The 13554-nt window shown below is 39.8% G+C and overlaps 1 pseudogene; it reads left to right on the top strand.

The window, feature by feature from the left end:
- The first annotated feature begins 4558 nt into the window (after nucleotides 1-4558).
- LOC137223205 (ubiquitin carboxyl-terminal hydrolase 48-like) lies at nucleotides 4559-5990 on the top strand (annotated as a pseudogene).
- The last annotated feature ends 7564 nt before the right edge of the window (nucleotides 5991-13554 follow it).

Below are 13554 nucleotides of genomic sequence, written 5' to 3'. Positions count from 1 at the left end.
TCTTATGCTCTATCTCCTTCACTCGCATTTCAGGAACACAGGTTAATTTAGACTGTGCCTCAGGAACTCTGAGGTCTGTACTGGATTCCAGGACTTAGCTCAAGGATCCAGCTGCCTCATGTTGATATGGAAAAGTCCAGGTATGGACAAAAGAATGTCAAATGTGAGGTATGCCAAAGGTCCATTTTAGCCCCAGCCCAAATATCTCCAGCTGTGGGTGCCAGAATGGAAATAATGATGCAAAATTGATATGTCTGAGTCAAAAGGGGTAAGCTAAATTCAACTTAAAACTCAGAGGACTATTCAAAGGAGGTAACTGAATAGTGCCTCCCCTTGTGACAAAGACAGCAAGCATGATCCAGTAAGTTCAATCTCCTTTAGAGAAAAGCTTGCCTTAGGACCTGTTCTCTTTACTCATCTCAGGGTCAATCCCTTCCTAAATTCCCCTGCCCAGAGAGAACTTGTGGCCTGAGGAGTCACGTCGTATAAATCTGCCTCAGTTTAAAATTCTACCCTCTCTGTCAAGGATTGGATGGTAAGAGAAGTAGTTTGTGGGAAGGAATTAAGATAAAATTATTGACCTCTGTGTTACGTCTCATAGCATGAAGAAAGGCACAAAAGTTTCATTATCATCATTGGTATATATGAGCAGTCAGATACCCATTCAGTGAGGACAGGGACTTCAGCTTCTTCACTGTTGTCTAGAAAAGTACCTCGTAAAACAGCAATGAATATTTATTGAAAAGTTGAATCAATGCATTGATGAAGACCTTACATTCTGTCATGCTTGTCAGAGTCTGAGAGTTCATTTGGCTCTGATAAAGAAATTCCCCTGCATCAGGTCTCAGGGCAGATTAAAAGAGAAAAACCCATTCTAGTGAGCTCAGATCCATGTGATACTCATCATTTTCAGTTACAAATGCATAGCAATTTGAGAAACAGAAAGTGTGACCCTATATGCCCACAAATACTTGTCAGCTGGCCAACAGGTGCACTAGACCAGGTGAACAGATAACCCACTAGATAAGGCTTGTATGGTTGCAACATGCAAGAAAATCATTTACCAGACAGAGGAGTCTAGTTGTCTCTTGCACGTAATGGGTAGGTGAGTGCAGAGAACAAGGGACATACTCCAGGATTTTTCCTGCATTTCAAGTATCACAGAGCAATCACAAGTCAGTCAGAGTAAGCTGGGGTCAATTCTACCCCACCCACCCTGTGCAGCATTCCGTTGTGTTCCTGTCAGAGGATCCATGGGTCAAATCACCTTTGATTTAACTCTGGAAAACCACACTGTCACCTGAAGAGGGCCGAAGGGGGGGAAAAAATCATATAAATAGTTAACATTAACTTCCAGTGGGAATTAGCTCCTCTTCCACATGTTTTTGCACAAATATGAACTAAGTCAACAGGTGATCCTAGAAAAAGCACTACAAGCATCTTTCTGGACACCTGGCTGAACCTGATGCTCTACTTTCCCATTGAGTTATTAAAAAGCTAAACTTCATACCTGAAATCTAATAACTTTTAAAGATGCAAGAGATTATGTAGATTCATCTGTAAGGAAAGGCAATAGAAAATGTTTTCTTATCTTCATCCGTGACTCTCCTCACATTGTTTTGTGCCAATTTCTAGATGTATATACAGGATATGATCCCCACAACCAAACAGGCAACAGAGCATCTTTAGTCTCCCATGAACATTCAGTCCTAAGAATAGACAAGTCAGTGTCACAAAAGAGAAGAAATCATTCAATTTTTTCACTCAAAAAAGCTCATTCAAATTTTTAAAGTATCCTCTCCTATTGAATGAGCTTTGGTTTTAGTTTTTATTTAGGTTTTTTTTGTAGTCTTTAAAACTCTCTTGCTTATATCCTCCGAACTCTCAGCTCCTTACTTTAGTTGATAATATTCAGTATTTCCTTTGGTGCTGTGAGGGGATTTGTTGGAGGAATAAACATAAATGTCCATGGCTAATAATTACCCAATTGTTATCATGTGTCAGGCTTACAACAACTCCATGAGGCAGGTTCTATATTAACCTGAGATTTGGAATAAATATTAAAGTAAACTTAGAGTCTTGATTTACTTTTTTAAAAAGACTTCATTAACTCAAAATTGAACATTAAGCTAAGAACTAAAACTATGAACCTAGAAGAAATCATACTAGAAAATCTTCATAACCTTGAGTAGGCAAATATTTCTTAGATAGACTAAAAAATATCATGCTTTTGAAAGATGCTGTTAAGAAACTAAAAAGGCAAACCACAGATTGGGGGAAAATATTTGCAACGTTCTATCAATAAATAATTCTTACAACTAAGTAAGAAAAGGATAACCTGATTTAAAAATCATTTGAACAGACACTTTGCTAAAAAAGATATATGAATAGCACAAAAATGCATAAAAAAGATGTTCAACGTCATTAGTCATCAAGGGAATGCAAATGGGGGCTTCCCTGGTGGCACAGTGGTTGAGAGTCCGCCTGCCGATGCAGGGGACACGTGTTCGTGCCCCGGTCCGGGAAGATCCCACATGCCGCGGAGCGGCTAGGCCCGTGAGCCATGGCCGCTGAGCCTGCGCTCCGCAACGGGAGAGGCCACAACAGTGAGAGGTATGCGTACCGCAAAAAAAAAAAAAAGAAAAAGAAAAAGGGGAATGCAAATGAAAACTGTGACAGAATACCATTGCACACCCACAAGGATGGCTAAAATCCAAAAGAGTGACAATGCCAACTGATGGAAAGGATGTGCAGCAATTATAACTCTCATATATTGGTATGGGAATGTATAATACAACCATTTTAGAAAACAGTTTGGCAATTTATTATATAGATATACACTTACCATATGACTCAGCATTCCCAATCTTAGAAATTTTCCAGGTGACAATGAAAACATACGTCCACAAAAGATGTGTATTTTATTTATAAATTAACTTTTAAATAATTGTCCCAAACCAAAAAAAAAAAACCCAAATCCACTTTTGAATGGATAAACAAATTGTATTGTATTATTATATCTGTACGATGGAATATCACTTAGCAAAAAGAGAAAAAAAGAAAAAGAAAAAAAAAAGAAAGAAACAGACTCCTACACAAGCAACAGCATGAACAAATCTCAAATCATTATACTGGTTGAAAGAAACCAGAAATAGAAGACTGCATATGTCTGACTGTAGGTATAGGAAATTCTGGAAGAGGCAAAACAAGAGTGACAGAAAACAGATCAATGATTGGCAGGGGCTGAGAGTAGGGGGAGGAGAATTGTGGGGTAGTGAAATCTTCTATTTATTCATTGTGGTGGTGGTCACATGGCAAGATACATTTGTCAAAACTTTTTGAACTCTACACTTAAAATGGGTACATTTTTATTATACATAAGTTATGCCTCAATAAAACTGATGAAAAAATTCTAAGTTAATGTGCTATACAAAGAGACATTAAAAAGTGGCTTCCCTTCCTGTATTCTTATGTACATTACACTTACCCTAGGATTTGGGCATCAGGAATAGGTCTTTTTATAAGCTGCTATCAGGGAGGGCACAGATACAGTCCAGAATTGTGCTGTCTGATATAGAAGCCACTAGACACACGTGGCTATTTGAATTTCAATTAATTAAAATTAAATAAAATTTACAATTTAGTTGCTTAGTCACCCCAGCCACATTTCAAGAGCTGAACAGCCACATGTGACCAGTGGCTACTGTATAGGACAGTGCAGTTATATAAAGCACATTTCCATTGTCAAAGAAACTGGACTGTGCTGGCCTAGAACACATTTCTGAATAAATTTTGTAAGCAAATAGCAAATGCAGGAATCTGAAAGCCTTTGGTTTACAAAAGACAAGCTTTGTTGAAAGACAGTGTACCCTTCTCCCTGCTTCCCCGTCCCCGGCACCCCCCCCCCCACCCCGAGTATTAAAGTATCTAAGAGTGAGCAGTCAGCTTAGAGTCACACTGAATAGCGCAGAGGGTGCGGAGGATGAGAATCAGTCATGGTGGGTATCACAACTTTCAAAAGAAGGTTTCAGCCTACAAGAACATGGACTAGTCAAGATCAACAGACATTCAGAAGTTATCAGCAAATACAGAGAAAGTCAGGCAGAAAAGGCGTCCGTCTCAGAATGCCAGGAAAATATCCAAGGCCCCTTAAGCTTAGATCACCTTAGAAATGAAAAAAGGAGGGAAACCTCAGGGGAGTAAGAGGTCCTAGAATTTGACTTGGGAGCTACTTAAAGTAGACACGGGCTTTAAATGCAGATGCTCATGCTACTGTGAGTTGGCAAGACAAAGTTGTCAGCCAGCAATAGAAATAGGCCTTGTAAACCTAACATGAATTCCATTAGAGGAAAATAAAAAAGATATTGTTGCAGCTCAAAAAATTCATCTAACTTTATCAAATCAGAAGTTTTTGGCCGGCTTGGAAGACTAGTGGTGTGCAGGACACTATCCTGGACAGGGGCTGAGACGCTGCTTCCCCAGCAGCGCAGGTGGCGGAGCCATTTGGGCAGCGACAGCAGCAGCGCCGGGCTCAGGAGGCGCTCCTCGGGCCAAGGCCATGGCCCCGCGGCTGCAGCTGGAGAAGGCGGCCTGGCGCTGGGCGGAGACGGTGGGGCCCGAGGAGGTGTTGCAGGAGCACATCTGGCTGGAGCCCTGCATCCGCGGCGTGCGCAGACGAAACTGCAAAGGAAATCCGAATAGCTTGGTTGGGATGGGTGAGCACATTTGGTTAGGAGAAATAGATGAAAATAATTTTCATAACACTGATGACCCCAACTGTGAGAGGAGAAAAAAGAGCTCATCTGTGGGCCTCACTAACCTGGGAGCTACTTGGTATGTCAACACATTTTTTCAAGTGTGGTTTCTTAACCTGGAGCTTCTGCAGTTGCTCTACTTATGTCCAAGCACCTATAGTGACTACATGATGGGAGGTGGTATCCAAGAAGAGAAAGATGAGCCTCAAGAAATTTGTGAGCATCTCCAGGACTTATTTGCCTTGTTACAAATCAGTAACAGGGGCTACATTGATCCATCGGGATTTGTTAAAGCTTTGGGCTTGGACACAGGGCAGCAGCAGGATGCCCAAGAATTTTCAAAGCTCTTTATGTCTCTTTTGGAAGATACTTTGTCTAAACAAAAGAATCCCGATGTGAGGAACATTGTCCAACAGCAGTTCTGTGGGGAATAAACTTATGTAACTGTCTGCAATCAGTGCTGCAGAGAATCTAAGCTTTTATCAAAGTTTTATGAACTGGAGTTAAATATCCAAGGCTACAAACAGTTAACAGATTGTATCTCAGAATTTTTGAAGGAAGAAAAATTAGGAATCAATCAGTACACTTGTGAAAACTGTCAAAGCAAACAGAATGCAACAAGGAAGATCTGACTCCTTAGTCTTCCTTGTACTCTGAACTTATAGCTAATGCGTTTTGTCTTTGACATGCAAACTGGACATAAGAAAAAGCTGAATACCTACATTGGATTCTCAGAAATTTTGGATATGGAGCCTTATGTGGAACACAAAGGTGGGTCCTATGTGTATGAGCATAGTGCAGTCCTCATACACAGAGAAGTGAGCACTTATTCTGGTCACTACATTGCCCATGTGAAAGATCCACAGTCTGGTGAATGGTATAAGTTTAACAATGAAGACAGAAAAGATGGAGGGGAAGAAATTACAACTAGCGATTGAGGAAGATCTAGCAGAACCTTCTCAATCCCAGACATGTATACCCAAGTGTGGCAAAGGAACTCACTGCTCTCAATATGCGTACATGTTGGTTTATAGACTGCAAACTCAAGAAAAACCCAACATAACTATTCAGGTACCAGCCTTTCGTCAAGAGCTGGTAGATCGGGATAATTCCAAATTTGAGGAGTGGTGTATTGAAATGGCCAAGATGTGTAAGCAAAGTGTGGATAAAGGAAAAGCAAAGCATGAAGAAGTTAAGGAGCTGTACCAAAGGTTACCTGCTGGAGCTGGTCTGTAAGATCTTCTGGGACAGTCGGTGCCCAATCTGAGCTACTAGCTCCGGGTGGGCACCCTCACAACCTTATGTCTCAGGGCCTGACTAAGGCCTGGTTTAGAGCCTTGTGGGAGGTCTCTGGATGGGGGAGGCTAGGGTAGTGTAAAGGATGTAGCTTTCCAGGTGGATGTGGCACATGGGGTGTGGTCACCCCACTTCCCTGGGTGTGCAATGATTGCAGAGCTCTGTTATGGCTACCCAAGAAAGAAACCAAGGAGCTCTAGTGAATGTACAGACTAGTGAAAGTAACGGCCATTTATTGAGCACCTGTGAATCAGGTGCCACCAGGAGCAGCACAAATTTGTTTTGTGATCTCACTCTCGGTGCCTATACATCTGCAGTCATTCTGTCACTTCCTAAGGCATTCTTGTCTTTATTGCTGAAGATCTGAGAAAAAAGTTTACCTGGGCACATTGCCTCAGGGAGCACTCACCTCATGAAGAAGTTCAGGGTAGAGGTAAGACTGCCAAAGCAGGAGTGAGAGCGACTTGATGCCAGGAGGCAGACCTCAAAGAGGCCGCGGCCACAGGAGACTGGAGTCCTGGCCCCTGTCAGCCTTCCCGGAGGGCTTCAACTGGGCCCCTCAGGCCATGCTCCAGCTGAGCACCACCTGTCTTACAGACCCTGTGTTGCCTCGCATTGCCTACCCAGTCATCCTGTTGCCAGAATGAGCTGAAGTCTGAAAATTGCTCATCAGGACAAGGTATAGCATGGGAATCTTCTCTGTGGTTTCACTTGCCAATGACCACTATCTTGATAATTCCGTGTGGTTGACAGGGTCTTGGTACTCCAGCCAGAGCCTCTGAGGTGGGAGAGCCAAATTCAGGACATTGGACCACCAGAGACCTCCAGGGCTCTTGTAAGGGGCAAGAGCTCTCTCAGAGATCTCTGTCTCAATGCTAAGACTCAGATACATCCAATGTCCAGCAAGCTACAGTGCTGGACGCCCCATGCCAAACAACTAGCAAAAGAGGAACACAACCCCACCCATTAGCAGGGAGGCTGCCTAAAATCATACTAAGTTCACAGACATCCCAAAACACACCACCTGACGTGCCCCTGCCCACGAGAAAGACAAGATCCAGGCCCACACACCAGAACAAAGACACCAGTCCCCTCCTCAAGGAGCCCTACACAAACAACAGAACCAATCTCACCCACTGGGGGCAGAAACCAAAAACAATGGGAACTACAAACCTGTAGTGTGTGCAAAGGACCCCAAACACAGTAAGTTAAAAAAAATGAGAAGACAGAGAAATATGCAGCAGATGAAGGAGCAAGGCAAAAACCTACAAAGTCAAACAAATGAAGAGGAAATAGGCAGTCTACCTGAAAAAGAATTCAGAATAATGATAGTAAAGATGATCCAAAATCTTGGAAATAGAATGGAGAAAATACAAGAAACATTTAACAAGGACCTAGAAGAACTAAAGAGCAAACAAACAATGATGAACAACACAAGAAATGAAATTAAAAATTCTCTAGAAGGAATCACTAGCAGAATAACTGAGGCAGAAGAACGGATAAGTGACCTGGAATATAAAAAAGTGGAAATAATTGCCATAGAGCAGAATAAAGAAAAAAGAATGAAAAGAATTCAGGACAGTCTCACAGACCTCTGGGACAACATGAAACACACCAACATTTGAATTATAGGGGTCCCAGAGGAAGAAGAGATAAAGAAAGGGTCTGAGAAAATGTTTGAAGAGATTTTAGTTGAAAACTTCTATAACATGGGAAAGGAAATAGTCAATCAAGTCCAGGAAGTGCAGAGAGTCCCATACAGGATAAATCCAAGGAGAAACATGCCAAGATACAAAAATCAAACTAGCAAAAATTAAATACAAAGATAAAATATTAAAAGCAGCAAGGGAAAAGTAACATATAACATACAAGAGAATCCCTGTAAGGTTAACAATGAATCATTCAGCAGAAACTATGCAAGCCAGAAGGGAGTGGCAGGACATATTTAAAGTGATGAAAGGGAAAATCCTACAACCAAGATTACTCTACCAAGCAAGGATCTCATTCAGATTGAACAGAGAAATTAAAAACCTTACAGACAAATAAAAGTTAAGAGAATTCCGCACCACCAAACCAGCTTTACAACAAATGCTAAAGGAACTCCTCTAGGAAGGAAACACAGGAAAAGGAAAAGACCTACAATAACAGATCCAAAACAATTAAGAAAATGGTAATAGGAACATACATACAACATACATAACTACCTTAAATGTAAATGGATTAAATGCTCCAACGAAAAGAAATAAACTGGCTAAATGGATACAAAAACAAGATGCATACATATGCTGTCTACAAGAGACCCACTTCAGACCTAGGGACACATACAGACTGAAAGTGTGGGGATGGAAAAAGATATTCCATGCAAATGGAAATCAAAAGAAAGCTGAAGTAGCAATGCTCATATCAGACAAAATAGACTTTAAAATAAAGACTATTACAAGGGACAAGGAAAGACACTACATACTGATCAAGGGATGAATCCAAGAAGAAGATAGAACAATTGTAAATATTTATGCACCCAACATAGGAACACCTCAATATATAAGGCAAATCCTAACAGCCATAAAAGGGGAAATCAACAGTAACATAATCATAGTAGGGGACTTTAACACCCCACTTTCACCAATGGACAGATCATCCAAAATGAAAATAAATAAGGAAACACAAGCTTTAAATGACACATTGAACAAGATGGAGTTAGTTGATATTTATAGCACATTCCATCAAAAACAAGAGAATACACTTTCTTCTCAAGTGCCTATGGAATATTCTCCAGGATAGATCATATCTTGGGTCACAAATGAAGCTTCAGTAAATTTAAGAAAATTGAAATCATATCAAGCATCTTTTCTGACCACAATGCTATGAGATTAGAAATCAATTACAGGGAAAAAACCATAAAAAATCACAAACACATGGAGGATAAACAATACGTTACTAAATAACCAAGAGATCACTAAAGAAATCAAAGAGGAAATCCAAAAATACCTAGAGACAAATGACAATGAAAACACAACGATCCAAAACCTATAGGATGCAGCAAAAGCAGTTCTAAGAGGGAAGTTTATAGCTATACAAAGCTACCTCAAGAAACAACAAAAATCTCAACTAAAAAACCTAAACTTACACCTAAAGGAACTAGAGAAAGAAGAACAAACAAAACCCAAAGTTAGCAGAAGGAAAGAAATCATAAAGATCAGAGTAGAAATAAATGAAATAGAAATAAAGAAAACAATAGAAAAGATGAATAAAACTAAAAGCTGGTTCTTTGAGAAGATAAACAAAATTGATAAACCATTAGCCAGACTCATCAAGAAAAAGAGGGAGAGGACTCAAATCAAAAAAATTAGAAATGAAAAAGCAGAAGTAACAACAGACACTGCAGAAATACAAAGCATCCTAAGAGACTACTACAAGCAACTCTATGCCAATAAAATGGACAACCTGGAAGAAATGGACAAATTCTTGGAAAGGTATAACCTTCCAAGACTGAACCAGGAAGAAATAGAAAACATGAACAGACCAATCATAAGTAATGAAATTGAAACTGTGATTAAAATCTTCCAACAAACAAAAGTCCAGGACCAGATGGATTCACAGGTGAATTCTATCAAATATTTAGAGAAGAGCTAACACCCATCCTTCTCAAACACTTCCAAAAAATTGCAGAGCATGGAACACTCCAAAACTCATTCTAAGAGGCCACCATCACCCTGATACCAAAACCAGACAAAGAAACTACAAAAAAAGAAAATTACAGACCAACATCACTGATGAATATAGATGCAAAAATCCTCAACAAAATACTAGCAAACAGAATCCAACTACACGTTAAAAGGATCACACACTATGATCAAGTGGGATTTATCCCACGGATGCAAAGATTCTTCAATATACACAAATCAATCAATGTGATACACCATATTAACAAAGTGAAGAATAATAACCATAGATCATCTCAATAGATGCAAAAAAGCTTTTGACAAAATTCAACACCCATTTATGATAAAAACTCTCCAGAAAGTGGGCATAGAGGCAACCTTCCTCAACATAATGAAGGCCATATATGACAAACCCACAGCAAACATCATTCTCAATGGTGAAAAAATGAAAGCCTTTCATCTAAGATCAGGAACAAGACAAGGATGTACATTCTGGTGACTATTATTCAAAATAGTTTTGGAAGTCCTAGCCATGGCAATCAGAGAAGAAAAAGAAATAAAAGGAATCCAAATTGGAAAAGAAGAAGTAAAACTGTCACTCTTGGCAGATGACATGATACTATACATAGAGAATCCTAAAGATGCCACCAGACAACTATTAGAGCTAATCAATGAATTTGGTAAAGTTGCAGGATACAAAATTAATTCAGAAATCTCTTGCATTCCTATACACTGATGATGAAAAATCTGAAAGAGAAATTAAGGAAACACTCCCATTTACCACTGCAACAAAAAGAATAAAATACCTAGGAATAAACCTACCTAGGGAGACAAAAGAGCTGTATGCAGGAAACTATAAGACACTGTTGAAAGACATTAAAGGTGATACCAACAGATGGAGAGATATACCATGTTCTTGGATTGGAAAAATCAAAATTGTGAAAATGACTATACTACCCAAAGCAATTTACAGATTCAATGCAATCCCTATCAAATTACCAAATGACATTTTTTGCAGAACTAGAGCAAAAATATCTTAAAATTTTTATGGAGACACAAAAGACCCCGAATAGCCAAAGCAGTCTTGAGGGGAAAAAACGGAGCTGGAGGAATCAGACTTCCTGACTTCAGACTATACTACAAAGCTACAATAATCAAGACAATATGGTACTGGCACAAAAACATAAATATAGATTAATGGAACGGATAGAAAGCCCAGCGATAAACCCACACACCTATGGTCAACTAATCTATGACAAAGGAGGAAAGGATATATAATGGAGAAAAGACAGTCTCTTCAAGAAGTGGTGCTGGGAAAACTGGACAGCTACATGTAAAAGAATGAAACTAGAACACTCCCTAACACCATACACAAAAATAAACTCAAAATGAATTAGAGACCTAAATGTAAGACCGGACACTATAAAACTCTTAGAGGAAAACATAGGAAGAACACTCTTTGACATAAATCACAGCAAGATCTTTTTTGATCCACCTCCTAGAGTAATGGAAATAAAAACAAAAATAAACAAATGGGACCTAATGAAACTTAAAAGCTCTTGCAAAGCAAAGGAAACTACAAACAAGATGAAAAGACAACCCTCAGAATGGGAAAAAAATATTTGCAAACGAATCAATGGACAAAGGATTAATCCCCAAAATATATAAACAGCTCATGCAGCTCAATATTAAAAAAACAAGCAACCCAATCCAAAAATGGACAGAACTAAATAGACATTTCTCCAATGAAGATATACAGATGGCCAAGAAGCACATGAAAAGCTGCTCAACATCACTAATTATTAGAGAAATGCCAATCAAAACTACAATGAGGTATCACCTCACACCAGTTAAAATGGGCATCATCAGAGTTTCTACAAACAACAAATGCTGGAGAGGGTGTGGAGAAAAGGGAACCCTCTTGCACTGTTGGTGGGAATGTAAATTGATACAGCCACTATGGAGAACAGTATGGAGGATCCTTAAAAAACTAAAAATAGAGTTACCATATGACTCAGCAATCTCACTACTGGGCATATATCCAGAGAAAACCAAATTTCAAAAAGACACATGCACCCCAATGTTCATTGCAGCACTATTTACAATAGCCAGGTTATAGAAGCAACCTAAATGCCCATCGACGGACGAATGGATAAAGAAGATGTGGTACATATATACAACGGAATATTACTCAGCCATATAAAGGAACAAAATTGGTCACTTTTTTGATACATGGTTGAATCTGGAGACTGTCATACAGAGTGAAGTAAGTCAGAAAGAGAAAAACAGATATCGCAAATTAATGCATATATGTGGCACCTAGAAGAATGGTACAGATGAACCAGTTTGCAGGGCAGAAATTGAGACACAGATATAGAGAACAAAGGTATGGACACCAAGGTGGGAAAGTGGCAGGGGGTGGGGGTAGATGTGTGATGATTTGGGAGATTAGAATTGACATGTGTACACTGATGTGTATAAAATGGATGACTAATAAGAAACTTCTGTATTAAAAAGAAAGAAAATGCCAAAAAAAAAAAAGAAAAACTACAATGATGTATCACCTCACACTGGTCAGAATGGCCATCATCAAAAAATCTACAAACAATAGATGCTGGAGTGGGTGTGGGCAAAATGAAACCCTCTTGCACTGTTGGTGGGAATGTAAATTGTTACAGCTTCTATGGAGAACAGTGGGAGGTTCCTTAAAAAACTAAAAATAGAACTACCATATAAAGCAGCAATTCCACTACTGGGCATATATCCTGAGAAAACCATAATTCAAAAAGAGTCATGGGGGCTTCCCTGGTGGCGCAGTGGTTGAGAGTCCGCCTGCCGATGCAGGGGACACGGGTTCGTGCCCCGGTCCGGGAAGATCCCACATGCCGTGGAGCGGCTGGGCCCGTGAGCCATGGCCGCTGAGCCTGCGCGTCCGGAGCCTGTGCTCTGCAACGGGAGAGGCCACAAAAGTGAGAGGCCCGCGTACCGCGCAAAAAAAAAAAAACAACAAAGAGTCATGTACTACAATGTTCATTGCAGCACTATTTACAACAGCCAGGACATGGAAGCAACTGAAGTGTCCATTGACAGATGAATGGATAAAGAAGATGTGGCACATATATACAATGGAATATTACTCAGCCATAAAAAGAAATGAAATTGAGTTATCTGTAATGAGGTGGATGGACCTGGATTCTGTCATACAGAGTGAAAGGGAAAACCAAATACCATATGCTAACACACACACACACACACACACACACACACACACACACACACACATATATATATATGGAATCTAAAAAAAAAAAAGTTTCTGATGAAACTAGGTGCAGGACAGGAATAAAGATGCAGAGGTAGAGAATGGACCTGAGGACATGGGGATGGGGGAGGGTAAACTGGGACAAAGTGAGAGAGTAGCATTGACATACCCTACCAAATGGAAAATAGATAGCTAGTTGGAAGCAGTCACATAGCACAGGGAGATCAGCTGGGTGTTTTGTGACCACCTAGGGGGTGGGATAGGGAGGGTGAGAGGGAGGCTCAAGAGGGAAGGGATATGGGGATATATGTTTACATATAGCTGATTCACTTTGTTATGTAACAGAAACTAACACAATATTGTAGAGTAATTATAGTCCAATAAAGATGTTAAAAAAAATTAAAAACGGTATTCTGGAGCAGCTCTGTTGCCATTAAGTGCCTTGTTTCTTTTATGTTCACAAATGTGTATGAACAAACTTTCCCCTGCCCTTCCTTATTTATAACCCATTAATGCCAACTTATTCACTATACAATTACTGTGTAAACCAACAGTAACTTAATGTGTAGCGCTCTGTATA

Source organism: Pseudorca crassidens, chromosome 4, assembly GCF_039906515.1.
Source record: "Pseudorca crassidens isolate mPseCra1 chromosome 4, mPseCra1.hap1, whole genome shotgun sequence".
Taxonomy (NCBI): domain Eukaryota; kingdom Metazoa; phylum Chordata; class Mammalia; order Artiodactyla; family Delphinidae; genus Pseudorca; species Pseudorca crassidens.
Note: the sequence above shows the minus strand (reverse complement) of the source record. Positions and strands in the feature narration are given on the sequence as shown.